Raw genomic sequence first — 14,173 nt, forward strand, 5'->3', positions numbered from 1 at the left:
CTCTTTTCTTCTTCAAAGACCCGAGGTCCAGCATAAATATCACAACGAATTCTAATTCTGAACGATTTTGGGTTTTTATAATCTATAAATGATAATACATGTTAATACAAAGAAAGGTAAAGGCCCGCAATTCTTTATTTATACCCACCAACGAATTGATATTTGTGTTGACATTCTAATCCAAATATATATTGAGAAAATGCTGATGGCTTGTGACTTAACTTAGTTTACAAACAGATACTACATCACAGAGAAAGGTGCATTTCTCCATCATCTCTCCCCTTGTAGTGCCTGTGGAAAACATGTAAAACATGTAAAACATGCCCCTTTAATCCCCCTGTAGCACAACCAGTCTCCTGGGCTGGGGTTAGGGGTAGTGTTAGGGTTAGGGTTAGCCTAACACCACCAGTCTCCTGGGTTAGGGTTAGGGGTAGTGTTAGTGTTAGGGTTAGCCTAACACCACCAGTCTCCTGGGCTGGGGTTAGGGGTAGTGTTAGTGTTAAGGTTAGTCTAACACCACCACTCTCCTGGGCTGGGGTTAGGGGTAGTGTTAGTGGTAGGGTTAGCCTAACACCACCACTCTTCTGGGTTAGGGTTAGGGTTAGCCAAACACCACCATTCTCCTGGGTCAGTGATAGTGCTAGTGTTAGCCTAACACTAACCTGCTCCTGGCATTATCTAGCATATCTTTGGCCAACCTAGTCAGTACATGGGGCAGTCATGACCTAGTGGTAGGGAACTGGTCTTGTGACCGGAGGGTCGTGGGTTCGATTCCCAGACATGAGGCCATGACTGAGGTGCCCTTGAGCAAGGCACCCAGAGCCGGAGTGGCTAATCGGGAGATTCGGGAGGATTCCCGATGGGCCGGCTCATGTCAATCTCTAGTTTGGGCCGATTGGGATGGAAAAATAATTTTGGGCCGGATTTGCGCATGAAACTCCCGGGCTGAAAAAGTGGCCCACTCCGGCCCTGAAGGCACCTAACCCCAACTGCTCCCCGGGCGCCGGGCTAGGGCTGCCCACCGCTCTGGGCATGTGTGATCCACAGCCCCCTAGTAATCACTAGTGTGTGCGTGTGTGTGTGTGTGTGTGTGTGTGTGTGTGTGTTCTAACTGCACAGATTGGTTAAAAGCGGAGGACAAATTTTGATTGCGGTGTAAAAATCACAATTGACAAAATACGGCACATTACATTACTCAAAAGAAAGGGGGATTACAGAGACAGTGTAAAACTACACTAGGACTTCATAATTCCTCTTTCATCCTAGAGCACGTTAGATAAGCAAAAACACATACCAATACTGCATTTTATCCATCCAGCAAATAACAATAAATAAATGAATGTTTGACTGAGAAAAAATAAATATCAGGTGAAAAAGTTATTTTATTGGTATTTCTTTGCACCAAATATTTCTGTTATTTCTTTTATTTAATTATTCACAACCCACAAGAATAAGAATTAAGTATTGGATAACTAACCAATAAAATTATCTTTACCAGACAAAAAAGGTCTAGAAAGGTTCATACCCATTGATTCTGGTTGGTGGTGGATAGTTCTACCTTTCACACAGCTAGTTCCCATTGTTGGTTGTCTTTCTGAATGATCTGCTGGCTATATGTCTCTCCTTGGGGAATTGGATGCTATGCAATTCCCAGGCCAAGCAAAGCAGCGTCGTAGACTTCATACTGACAAGAGCCATATTTCCACCCATCTCCACATGGTCATACAGTGTGTAATAAATTAGGCCTTTTGTACACGTCCATTTTGGCCTTGAATTTCATGTGAAAGATCTGCCCATATAAAAGGCTGTGGTGTGAAAGCAGACATGGTTTAGTTACGCCTGCCCTCTCTGCAGAGGCTGTGTTATTTTCACTGCTGCTGTAGTGAATGGCGGACTCATTATGCAGATGACAGGGGAATCCAACATGATGGACGCCTCCTAGCAAGGGTTCTGATGCGTGAGCGAGTGATCCAGATAGACGGGAGGAGGGTTAGGGGACTGCTCAGTCCCAACAGAGTGCCTCAAGTATGTCCCACAAATACCCCCCTAACTCAGGCATCCCTCATCCAGTCATCCACCAAAGTGCCACCATCTATCAGAGCAGGTGCAGTGACAGCCCCCTAATCAGTTCCAGGAGTGCCCCGAATGGTGTGGATGTCTCTGATGATGGATGGACATTTGAAGAGAAAGACATCAGTCAATGGGACTGTGTACACAAGTTTTATGCTTCACCTCCAAAATGACAACATTTTATGGGCCTCTTGACATTTCAAATGCATGTTTGTAGAAATATTTAATGTCTAATGTACCAGACCCACAAAGTATTAATACTGATGTATGAGATTGTTAAAATAAAAAGTAAATGAGATAAAACATTACAATACAAGACAATTCTCTTCATCTCAAATTTTCTCTGCAGTAGAAAATTCAACTTTATACAGCCTTATGTATAACAGTGAGAAAGAGGTTTAGCAGTGTTGGGTATACACGCCCTGTGAGCAGTTTTTTTGGAACTACTAATCTGAATAAACATAACAGAAGCAGTGAGAGGAAAGACAGGTGGAATTAAACAAACACGACTAAAGCCCTTTTAAACATGTAATATTTATATTTTGGAAGAATCATAAGCTGAAAGCACCAGCCGGCCAAGGCTTGCAGACCTTTTTTCAAGATGTTTGTAGACCTTTGTCATGGTGTTTGTAGACCTAGGCCTTATATCTTTCATTTAAGGACTGCTTCCTTCCAATATTACCCTTTATCATTATTGATTTATTTTGAATTGAGTAACAATTTAAGTTTAAACACCTGTTATAGCATGTTGTATATATGTTTAAAATGATACAAATGTAAATACACTAATAGCAGGGGTCTCTGCTCTAGGTAGAGAACAGCAGAGCAGATGTCCGTTCCCTCTGCATATGATCCAAATAATACAACGTCTCCATATTAGCATCCGATTTCAGTAAAGTCACAATTCGAGAAGGCAGTTAGCATTTGTTTATAATGACCATTACACAGAATTGGAGTACAGGGTTTGTTTTGTCCATTGCTAAATAGATAGATTCAACTTTATTGTCATTGCTCAGTACAGGTACATGGCAACGAAATGCAGTTAGCATCTAAAAGAAGTGCAAATAGTAGCAATAGTGCAAAAAAGACAGGTCAAGTGTGCAATAAGTATACAATAAGTATACAGTATACATATGGGTCATCAGACCTCTACAACTAATTCAGAATGCTGCAGCACGACTGGTCTTCAATCTCCCCAAGTTCTCTCATGTGACTCCTCTGCTACGCTCTCTTCACTGGCTTCCAGTAGCGGCACGCATCAGATATAAAACCGTGATGCTTGCTTACAAAGCCAAAAATGGACTGGCCCCTCCCTACATGATGTCCATGGTAAAAAGCCGTTCTGTACAGCGAACACTCAGAATCTCAAGCTTGGCTCGACTTGAAACTCCATGCTTAAAGTCTCATGGAAGACAAAGCTCCAGACTATTCTCCGTCCTGGCTCCAAGATGGTGGAACGATCTTCCATTAGCTGCTAGGACTGCAGAGTCTATTACTATCTTCAAGTGTAGACTGAAGACTCACCTGTTTGTTGAGTTCTTACCAGAGCACTAATTCAGCTGATACCACTTGCCGTTGTTCTTAAATTGTATGTCTGTTTATGGTTATTTGTGCTTCTAGGCAAATGTCTAACTTGCAAAACACTAGGTAATGATACTGACTTCTGTAGTTTAGTAGTAGTCTGACTCAATGATGTCTTGAATTCTGGCCTATCTGTACTATTTCCTAGGATGTATTCTGTGATCAGAAGCAAAGCACTTTGTAAGTCGCTCTGGATAAGAGCATCTGCTAAATGCCGTAAATGTAAATGTAAATGTACATATACATAGTGCAAGAGATTATGTTAGAATAAATTACTATTATAAATATGCAAAAATAGATTCGCTATGGATATGGGTATGTAAATATGTACATGAACATGTTGGAGACTGCAATGGAGACTGTCTAATTAGAGATTATCAAGTCAAATGTCCAGTCGGTGGAGTGTGTTGGAGCCTGAATGACATGTGTAATCAGTGTCAGTGTCTCTAATTGGAATATATTTCATTAGTATAAAGTGAAAACACAGAAACAACAAAAACACAAGGTCCTCCTCTGAAATCAAATGTATGAGCTAACTGGTGCAGATTAGCCCAAGTCACTTCTCCTCTACTCTGTCTACCCATATCTCTCTGGGGGGGGGGATCTCTCCACAGGGATCGCTAAGCCGATTTTGCTCTCCACAATGATTATGCATTTGTGTTGAATAATATCTCTTCAGGGTCTTGTACCTGAAAAGATATGCAAAAAAGGAGAGATTATGCTAAAGGAATTATAAGACATCTTAAACTGAATCAGATTTGAATTCAGGTCAGAATGCAACGTTGTATATTCGATGTTCTTCACATTCATTACTTTGAATTTGCTGGTGTCGCACTAATAATGCATCTTCACAGGGTTCCTAGCAATGCAGATGTGATCAAACATCAAAAAGACACCAATTGTTCTTAGCTATACTAGCTCTGGGGATTCCTGGAGTGAAATCAATACAGTGGTCACCTCTGTCTGAACGGAGATTAGGACGTATCTCAGCATCATGCCCGGTTCTGTGCAGATGGTTCTGGGACAGCAAGCAATGGCCCCTCTGGTGTGTGCCACCTGGACCCAACTCAGCCATTGTAATAGTCTGAGTCACATCTGGTCATTAGCGCTGAACCGGTGACCAATACACTTGCGCATACAATTCCCGTAGCGACTCACGTGTCTGTGATGAGCTAACCCGTACGTTAGAGACACAAGCCCACTGGACCAGCCTTACAGCTGCAAGCTTGTGTCATACAACAGCCTTGAATTAAACTCCAACCCAGCGTTATAACGTTGGTGACCCGCTTCACGATCAAAGTTCATGATCAGGAACATATTTCAGGACAGGCCCCGTCAGGAACGGATTCGCTTCCTCCTTTCTGTCCCGCAGAGTGAGGATGCGCAGGACAGCACCAGCAGGCTCATAGCAACTCTGGCAGGTTTTATTACCCTGACATACTTTCCACTCCACACAGTGCAGAGCATCAATCAGGACAGGTCACGGCTCGCTGTACAGTGGGAGCGATTTTTCATCCTCCGTTTTCTTTTTTACCAGGTTGTTGTGGTATTCATTTATGGTCCCGTCTTTTACGTGGGGTTATGAAAATGTTTTTAAACCACGGTTTTACATCAGCATTTCTAACAATGACAGTAAGCAATCAAATGCATGAATGGCTTATCAAACACAAACCCCATTACACAGCTCACTGAAACTTGGTGTATACGCTGAAATAAAACCTGAATGAGACAAATCTACGTCCGTTAGATAAAACGAGCGTGTCTCCAATAAAGCTAAAGATTCATGTCACTGCGAGACTGCTTCTCTTCACTGAAGTCCCCGGGCTGTTTGATGGACTTTTCACACCATGCAGAAGGCTGACGAGCCCTTAAACATGAACAGCAGAAGCACGCAGAGTCCTCACAGGGCATCTTGTGGACTCCACCTTCACCCCACCCGCCCGACAAGAGCAGTGCACACAGAGCCTCTCAGGCATACATCCAAGCGGACAAACCTTCAGGATATCTGTGCACAGAAATATGGACACAATGTACTGCCCTGAATCCAAATATTAGTGAAAGGAAGCAAGAGTTGCCATGTTATTAGAAACTGAGAAATATATAGTACTTTATATAGTACCTTTATTCAATATAGAGAAGGTTTATGCCCTCCACTAAATCCAGTTATTTGGCTTTGCCACCAAAGAGCAGTGAATGTAATGCCGGGGTGCCTACAGCTGTGTCCCAGAGTGTGAGTGCTCTTATTTGATCTCTGAGGTATTTCTGTGCCGGAACAAAGCTGTTGATGGTATTTTCTGCAGCAGTTTGACCCAGCACAGGATGCCAGAGGCACGCATCAAATTACAGCCTACAAGCACAGAGAGCTGTACATGATTTCAACCCAAAGATATACAGACAATTTTATGGGGAATGTAGAGGGAAAACTAACTATGCATGTGAAAGGAAAGGTTGTTTATTTTTGGACGTCAGAGCCAAAGTATATTGGAATGAATTATTTCAGCCTTTCCAGACTTTGGCTGCAAAAGAAAATCATCCATGATGTGAATCCGATGCATTACCGCATTTAACAGATTTATAAGTTCTCCAGCAGCACGGGACATATTTGCTACATTAAATACATACGTGACTGCCGCAATTCTGCAATCATGAATAAACCACCACTTCAAAGATTTTTATTGCACTGTTTTACAACTTTTTTTTCTTTTAAAAGAAATAGTGTGTCAGATCCACCACAGGCTATGGCCTTGTGACGAACAACATGTTTGCATTACTACTGGACGTTTCACTTCACATGATGAATCATTTTCCTGCTGTTACTTCCCTTACCTTGCTGATGGTGCGGAGGAATAGAGAAGAAAGTAAGACCACATGGCAGAGGAGAGGGGAGCACTTAACCGCTGCTTGTGCAGGTAGTGTGAGGGACCTTCATGGACTGCCAGGTTTCAGTACCAGACTCCCTCCGAGGCTGAGGAGGGACAGGGAGGGAAGGAGGTCGGGAAGGGGGCTGTAGAGATCGGGATTAAGAGCGGAAGCGCGGGAGAGTCTGGGATAGACATCAAAACGCTGTGGAACACCAGGAGCTATTACAGAACAGTAGAACCCTCCAGTCAAAACGTCTCGCAACACACAGACCACAACACATAGGGATATTGTTGTGACAACACAGGACATTTGTTGAGCCACTTTTGACTGTCACTGGAAAGTGAAAAATTGGCAAGTTTTATAGCTGAATGTAGCTACGATCAAATATAAATGACCGTCAACACCAGCTGTGCTATGCTCTGCCTTTCAGAAAAGCATTTTAAAATTTATGTGCAATTACTCTTAGCAAGAAGGTTCTAGGTCAAATTTAATTTGGCGAATACTGAAGTTACATTATTGTCAACAATACTCGCTTAGTTGAGTTCAAATAGCAAAAAGAGTTCATGTGAGATTTCAGGAGTGAACACATCGAAATTTGCCTCAAAATTCCAAGCTTCCAATTCTGAAGCAATTAACAATGCTGCAATACATGAGTATGTCTGGTGGGAACAGGCTTTAGCAGTAACAGACTGGCCTGTCAAAGGAAAACAGTGTTAATTTGTTTCCCTCCCCCAACCTCTCTGCAGGCCATCCCAGTGCCGTCTGGCTGGTATAGAGCGAACATTGTGCCTTGGCCAGTCTAGACTGCAACACCTCCAAACCTCCCTATCCTCCTCCACACCTTCAACTGCTCCAGGACGCATGTCGGAAAACTGGCAGAGCATGAAAACATGGCCCAAAGATCAAAGAGATGTATAGAAGTGTGTAAGGTCCACTGCTGGGCCAGATCTTTGTTAGCTGGACAGATCCACAGCCTCAGTGGAGCAGACTTATGTTTGAAAGAGACCTGTACTGAGAAACAGCCCGGGAGACTGGGAGAGGGAGACTGGGAGAGGGAGACTGGGAGTGGGAGAGGGAGACTGGGAGACTGGGAGTGGGAGACTGGGAGTGGGAGACTGGGAGACCGGGAGAGGGAGACCGGGAGAGGGAGACTGGGAGAGGGAGACTGGGAGAGAGGGACTGGGAGACTGGGAGTGGGAGACTGGGAGTGGGAGACTGGGAGACTGGGAGACTGGGGGATTGGGAGACTGGGAGTGGGAGACTGGGAGAGGGAGACTGGGAGTGGGAGACTGGGGGACTGGGAGACTGGGGGATTGGGAGACTGGGAGTGGGAGACTGGGAGAGGGAGACTGGGAGTGGGAGACTGGGAGAGGGAGACTGGGGGACTGGGAGACTGGGAGTGGGAGACTGGGAGAGGGAGACTGGGAGAGGGAGACTGGGAGTGGGAGACTGGGAGTGGGAGACTGGGAGTGGGAGACTGGGGGATTGGGAGACTGGGAGTGGGAGACTGGGGGACTGGGACTGGGAGACTGGGGGATTGGGAGACTGGGAGTGGGAGACTGGGGGACTGGGACTGGGAGACTGGGGGATTGGGAGACTGGGAGTGGGAGACTGGGGGACTGGGAGACTGGGAGACTGGGGGACTGGGAGACTGGGACTGGGAGACTGGGAGTGGGAGACTGGGGGACTGGGAGACTGGGGGATTGGGAGACTGGGAGTGAGAGACTGGGGGACTGGGAGACTGGGAGATTGGGGGACTGGGAGACTGGGAGTGGGAGACTGGGGGATTGGGAGACTGGGAGTGGGAGACTGGGGGACTGGGAGACTGGGAGACTGGGGGACTGGGAGACTGGGAGTGGGAGACTGGGGGACTGGGAGACTGGGAGACTGGGAGACTGGGACTGGGAGACTGGGACTGGGAGACTGGGACTGGGAGACTGGGACTGGGAGACTGGGGGATTGGGAGACTGGGACTGTGAGACTGGGAGTGGGAGACTGGGACTGGGAGACTGGGAATGCAGATGCCTCACCATGCTGACTGCACTTACCCATGCGTGTCTCCTTACAGGACACACACACCCTGATGGCAGCTGGGACCTGCTCAACTTGGTACTGGGCTTTGGACATATAATGTATGTGTATTACAGTCTTAATTCAGGGAGGTATTACTGAGATCATGGAAGTGTGCAGGGTATTGTTATATATCTGGTAATGACAATTCACGAGGAAATGCCAGATCATGTTATTAATTTAATGTGACAAGTAACATTTCTCCCTTCTGGCCTGTCGAACTTTGCATGGAAGGTTTAGATGTCTCTGAGCAGTTATCTAGAGCTCACGTATGCCATGTAGAGTCACAGAGCCTCTTTTGAAGTGTATAATTCAAACAAACTATGAATGGTGACATCACAACCCTTTCACAATAGCCCTTCATTAGGTTAAGGGCTGTGAGGTGTTGACACAAAGTAGTTACTGTGCTAACACCGTAGCTGTGCTAATACCGTAGCTGTGCTAATACCGTAGCTAGGCACACGAGTGTCCTTTTGCTGCCTAAGACACCCAAGCATTTCAACGGGAAGTAGCCTGCGTAAAGGTTATTAAACAACTACATTAGTGGGTTTGCTTTAGTCAAATGAAGTCATTTGTCATTTTGTGACAAGCACTAGACTAACAAGGTGAGTCAACAGGCCAAACGCTCGGCCCATTCAGGGCAGTGCTCGGGCCTGGGGGGCCGGGCGGGCCCAATCGGGCCGTGGGGGAGCGTGGAGTGAAGCCAGGCGACTGCCGTTCGGGCCCAGCCACCCGGTCCCGCTGCCGCACTCTGTTTGTTTGTCTTCCTGCCTTTGTTTGTTCTGGAGATTTCCTGTGTAAACTCTGGACAACAAGACCCCTCTCTTTCGAAGGAGAATTCAGTCAATTTCATCAAGTCGAGTCACACGTTTATTTTAGTGACTGGATGGAGATGGTTCTTTTTATTGATTAAAGGTGCTACATCAGTATTAAAATGCTACAGTTTTGGAAAATATTAATACTAGTTTATACTAAGACTTTAGTTATTCAACAGCAAATCAAAGTTTTAAAAATAATTTAACTGCACCACAAGCACCAGTCTCGGCTAGAATGTGATGTAGTGTATTTCAACCTGAACTCTTGTCTCTAAGTAGATCTGTGATCAGTTTTAAATCCCAAGTCAACAATTATGCATTTCCTGTCCTAACTTGAATAGACATTATTATAGGAAGATCACCGTTTTCCTTGGCTGGTTGAGGTGGCATTCCATGTTAAGCATTTTTCTGTTAAAACGTGAGGGCTCTCAGGATTATTTGGGAACTGGATTAATCTCTTATTAAGCCATTCTAAGAAAGAAAGAAAACTTGAGTTTACTTTCTGAAGTGCAAAGCTCACCATGAGACTCAGAAGGAAGGGGAGAAGATCGTGAGCCATGTAACTGTGAAGAGAAGGTAGGACGTTGTCAGTGGTAAAGTGGCTTCTTCGACTAATTAGCAATGTTTTTTTTTTGGAAGTATGAGACTGCAGGAGCTGCAGTGAGCTGTCAATCTTATTAAGAAGATTAAAGATTTAGTAAAGACGTGTACTCCTTCCACGGCATGAAAACGACGGTTCCTGAATGCAAGCAGATGCACAACATTATGAATTATGTTGTGCGTAACCGCTTCCTCTGCTTTGTCTGGTTCTTAAAGGGAACTTGTGCAAAGCCACAAGAAAACAATGATAGAAACAAACTCTTCACTGTTATGAAGGATTTAACTTTACTTATTTAGTTGATCAGATTTAGTTGCAACATGCATGTCAATGAAAACTTTCAGATTCTGTGGTCTGCAATAATGACACTGTATGACATCCGTTATGACGACAGCTGTTGATGCAAACAAAATATCACAGTTGAAGACCAGATCCTGGAACTTGTAGTTCATTCATTTCTTGTTAGGACGATGTTTGTCAGTGCCCAGCGGATGAGGAGGTGCGTCAACGTGCTTCTGCAGCTTCACACCCCGGGTGTGCAGCGTCGGACGTTCAAGCAGCTCACCCGCATCTTCACACACCGTCATCGCTACAGTTCTCCAGCATTTTGCATCACTGATCTGACATTCAGCACCTGCAGCCTGCACAGCTTGGAAAAAGTGTGACAAACTTATCGTGTGGCTCATGGTAAGGCCATGGGGACCTGGCTGCAATCCTCAGAAACTGAACCATTAAGAGCCATGCTCTTAAACACAGTGTTTCAACAAAAACATTGAACTCATTTGAATGAATATCATGACCAAAACAACTATTTTGTCATGTCACTACTATTTAGCTTCACTGGTTTATGTACCTATTTATTTTAAAAGGACTGCAATTTCAGGCAGTTCTTTTAAACCTGTTATTCATTATTTCATCAACCACACTGTGTTACAGTGATTCGAATACACGAATTTTTAGCATAAGGAGCTATTTTACATATTTCATTAAGTCAATTGAGAGTCACACTGCGGTCCACTGCGGTCATCCATCTTTCCATCTCTGATGTATGTTTTCCATGTGCAGTTTGGACTGTAAATGTGTTTATGAACTAGCAGCTCTTTCATGCAGCGCCCCAGCAGACAGCTTATGGATGAAAGTTAAGTCCACCCTTACGTAGGCCTAAATGAGGCCATGTACAGTTTGCACCTCAATCATGTCGTTGAAAGCACTTTTACATCCCTCTGCCATAAATATGGAGAGGGATAAAAGGTAGATAAGTTGCAGACAAAGACCAGATATGGACAAGTGAAAGAGGCTATGCTTTAGGCTAATGGGTTAGCATGTCCTCAGGCATACTGGCTGACTTAAATCACTGGACTTGCAAGATATGATATCTGTGGTGGTGGCTATTACTGAGAGAATGGCTGACTAGCACAATACCATTACGAGCTCCAGTGACTTATTTACAGCTGAAGCTAGGCAGGAGCAGACCTCTGGAAACCTCTGGAACCTTCTGGAAACCTCTGGAACCTCGCCTCGTTTTCCACCGTTGTTGCTGGTTCACTCGAATGTATGTTATAGTGAACCGTTCATATCAGAAATAATATTTGTGCATGTTTCTATTAGGTTATGTTCTGCTTGTAACAGAACAGATGATCTATCATAAAGTCGACAGGTTGAAGAGGGGTCTGTGATTGACGGCGTGGCCGCATGCCTCTACCGACCTGCTGAACTGAGGAAGTAGACGTGCTCTGAGAATAACGCTTGCAAAAGCTTTCCCTGATGCTGATTTTGCACCTGGAACATATTTCCACCAATAGTGCTTCGGGTCAAATTTTGGGGCTGTACCGACTGAACGGCACTTTCAGGCCAATGTTTCTCCAACTAAACAGACAAAAAAAGGGCTGGGTTTTGGGATCAGAGCACCGAGAGGTTCACTCCATCTGCTCCAGATGAAATCAGTTAACAACAGTCTGCTTGGTTGTTATGCTGTAAACTCTTAGACCTGCACGGTGTGATTGACAGGTCTCGTCTGGCCGAACCTGGTCTCACTTACCCTGCTGTGACATGGGCAGATACAGAGTGGTCAGCAGGTCATAACCTTAGTAACAGTGTCTGAAACTGACCTAAAGGTCAGTCGTCTCACAAATGCAGTGCTTTGTTTGTTTATGGCCCTATATTTATCAGAGTAAAACCAACAAATATGTGACTGCTACATACTTGCCATAGCTGTTTGTAGTTAGACACTCGTGGCTTAGACCGTCATAAATCCTTTTTGCAAACTAAGGAACGTGATCTCATATTCAGCTACTGCTATGTGGTCCAACTACTGCGAAAACATTGTTGCTCAATGCAAGGGATTGACTGACCTTACAGCACAACGTCCCTGCTGTCAGAGGTGCTGATAATCATTGGCTCTGATCAGTATTACAAACGATGTCAGGCACACCAGGTCTGCGTAGCTCATTGCTCATCGGTTTGTGTACATTCTGTTGATTGCTGGATGGGTTTAGCGCTTCCGGCCGGCCAGAGCAGATCGATTACAGTAAACTCCAAGCATTTTGTAACTGGCTTCTTTTGTTATATCCAAGTGAGTCTGGCAGTGTGAAAAGCAAACAGCCTTTAAAAGCTGATCAGGTTTCCGCAAGCCAGGCGAAAGGGGTCACAGCAGGCTGGCCACTGTTGAGATAAGCTCATACAGTTAAGGAGAGAATCAGAAGGGGGTCTAAGGTTAGGGTGGCTAACAGCCATAACATATTGGAGTTGTGTATGTTGTTACAGGACATTTATACACAAACACTCTGTAGATGTTCGCTTTGGGGTTTGTTGTTACTGTCCCACGTGCCACTAAACACAGAGTACACATTTACTTTCTTGCATGAAAATGAACACAACACATTGCTGACTTACTCCAGACTACCAAGAATGCGTGCGTCTCGGGGGGCGTGGGCGTGGGCGTGGGTGCGGGGGCGGAGGCGGAGGCGGGGCGGGGGGCGCAAATCTGGACCAATAGGCGCAGAGCAACGTTAATGTCATTCGGGTGTGCGGCCGAGCCAGACCGTCAGAGAGCTGTCGCTCTCGGATAAAGTATCACAACCAGATCGCCTTCATACCTGTACAGCGCTTCTTCGGACATGCAGCATCTAACTCTGCACCGGAATATCTGTACGTGCTGGACAATGTTTCTCCTCTGTGGACCATTTTAATGCCAATGAGACCTAACGTGATCTGTGCATTCCTATAAAGGAGTATCATACTTTATTTTTTGCTTTCTACCAAACTTTCAGGTAGGTCTGTAGATTGTTTTCACGTAGACGGTACAAACTTTCTGTATTGATAACGGTGTTTTTCCTAGCATACTTCTTACACAACGTTATACCCTTGTACAACATTATACCCAACATTATACCCTTACACAACATTATACCCACGGGCTTGACACAGTGCGTGAGGTGGCCAGGCGTGTAAACGGACAACATCTGTGGTCGAAATGTATTATTATTAATCTAACTTTAAAATGTTTGAATTGCACACTGACTATACCCATACGTAAATATAGCTTATTCTAATTGTAATTCTAACTGTCATTAAAATTGGTTATTCTAATCTAATATCTGAATAATTAACTGTAATATCCACTGTAAAATTAATAAACATGAGGTGTACGGGATGTAGAATACAGATTTTGAGACAGTTTATGTGGGTATAAACTGGGACTCTCAGCTGTTGTCTGTCACGTCGTGTGTGTGGTGTGTCCACACATCTCTGCTGCACTAATGGACCTTATGGGACGTTTGTCTTTATAAATACCTCCGGCAACAAACGTTTCTGTAAAATATTGTAGCCTATATGAAGAAACACTTTTCCAGTTTACGTCTAATTTAATATAAATCGGTTGTTCCAGTTTTGCTCAAGCGTTACCTATCATCAAAATATGGCTACGATGCCAACTGGCTTCACTTAGACATGTCAAAAGTCAATAAGGTTGACATGTCCCATGTTTTGATTTGTATTGTCACAGGTTTCATATATTAAAACAATCAGGCGCTATGATCACAGCTGGCACTTAAAGAGAAATTCACGGTGTGTTGCACTGATCTCAGTTCAGTTTGTCAGATGGGGAAGCGGTAAAGTAGCATCCTTCGCCTCAGTAGATGGAATGAAAGGTTTCATGAGCTTGCTTTAAAATTTGGTG

General features: G+C 44.5%; 1 protein-coding gene across 3 annotated transcripts in view; it reads left to right on the forward strand.

Annotated features, from left to right (window-relative positions):
• prickle1a (prickle homolog 1a) overlaps positions 1-14,173 on the forward strand; it is a 67,746-nt gene that overhangs the window by 33,692 nt on the left and 19,881 nt on the right. For 2 of the 3 annotated variants that reach the window (XM_077007170.1, XM_077007174.1), the window contains exon 1: positions 13,033-13,265. The exons of the other annotated variant lie outside the window; for it this stretch is intronic. The gene's annotated coding sequence lies outside the window, so the exon portion shown is untranslated. Of the gene's footprint in view, positions 1-13,032; positions 13,266-14,173 lie in introns of those variants that run through there. 3 annotated transcript variants of the gene reach the window in all.

The sequence above is a fragment of the Brachyhypopomus gauderio genome, chromosome 5, assembly GCF_052324685.1.
Source record: "Brachyhypopomus gauderio isolate BG-103 chromosome 5, BGAUD_0.2, whole genome shotgun sequence".
Classification (NCBI taxonomy): Eukaryota; Metazoa; Chordata; class Actinopteri; order Gymnotiformes; family Hypopomidae; genus Brachyhypopomus; species Brachyhypopomus gauderio.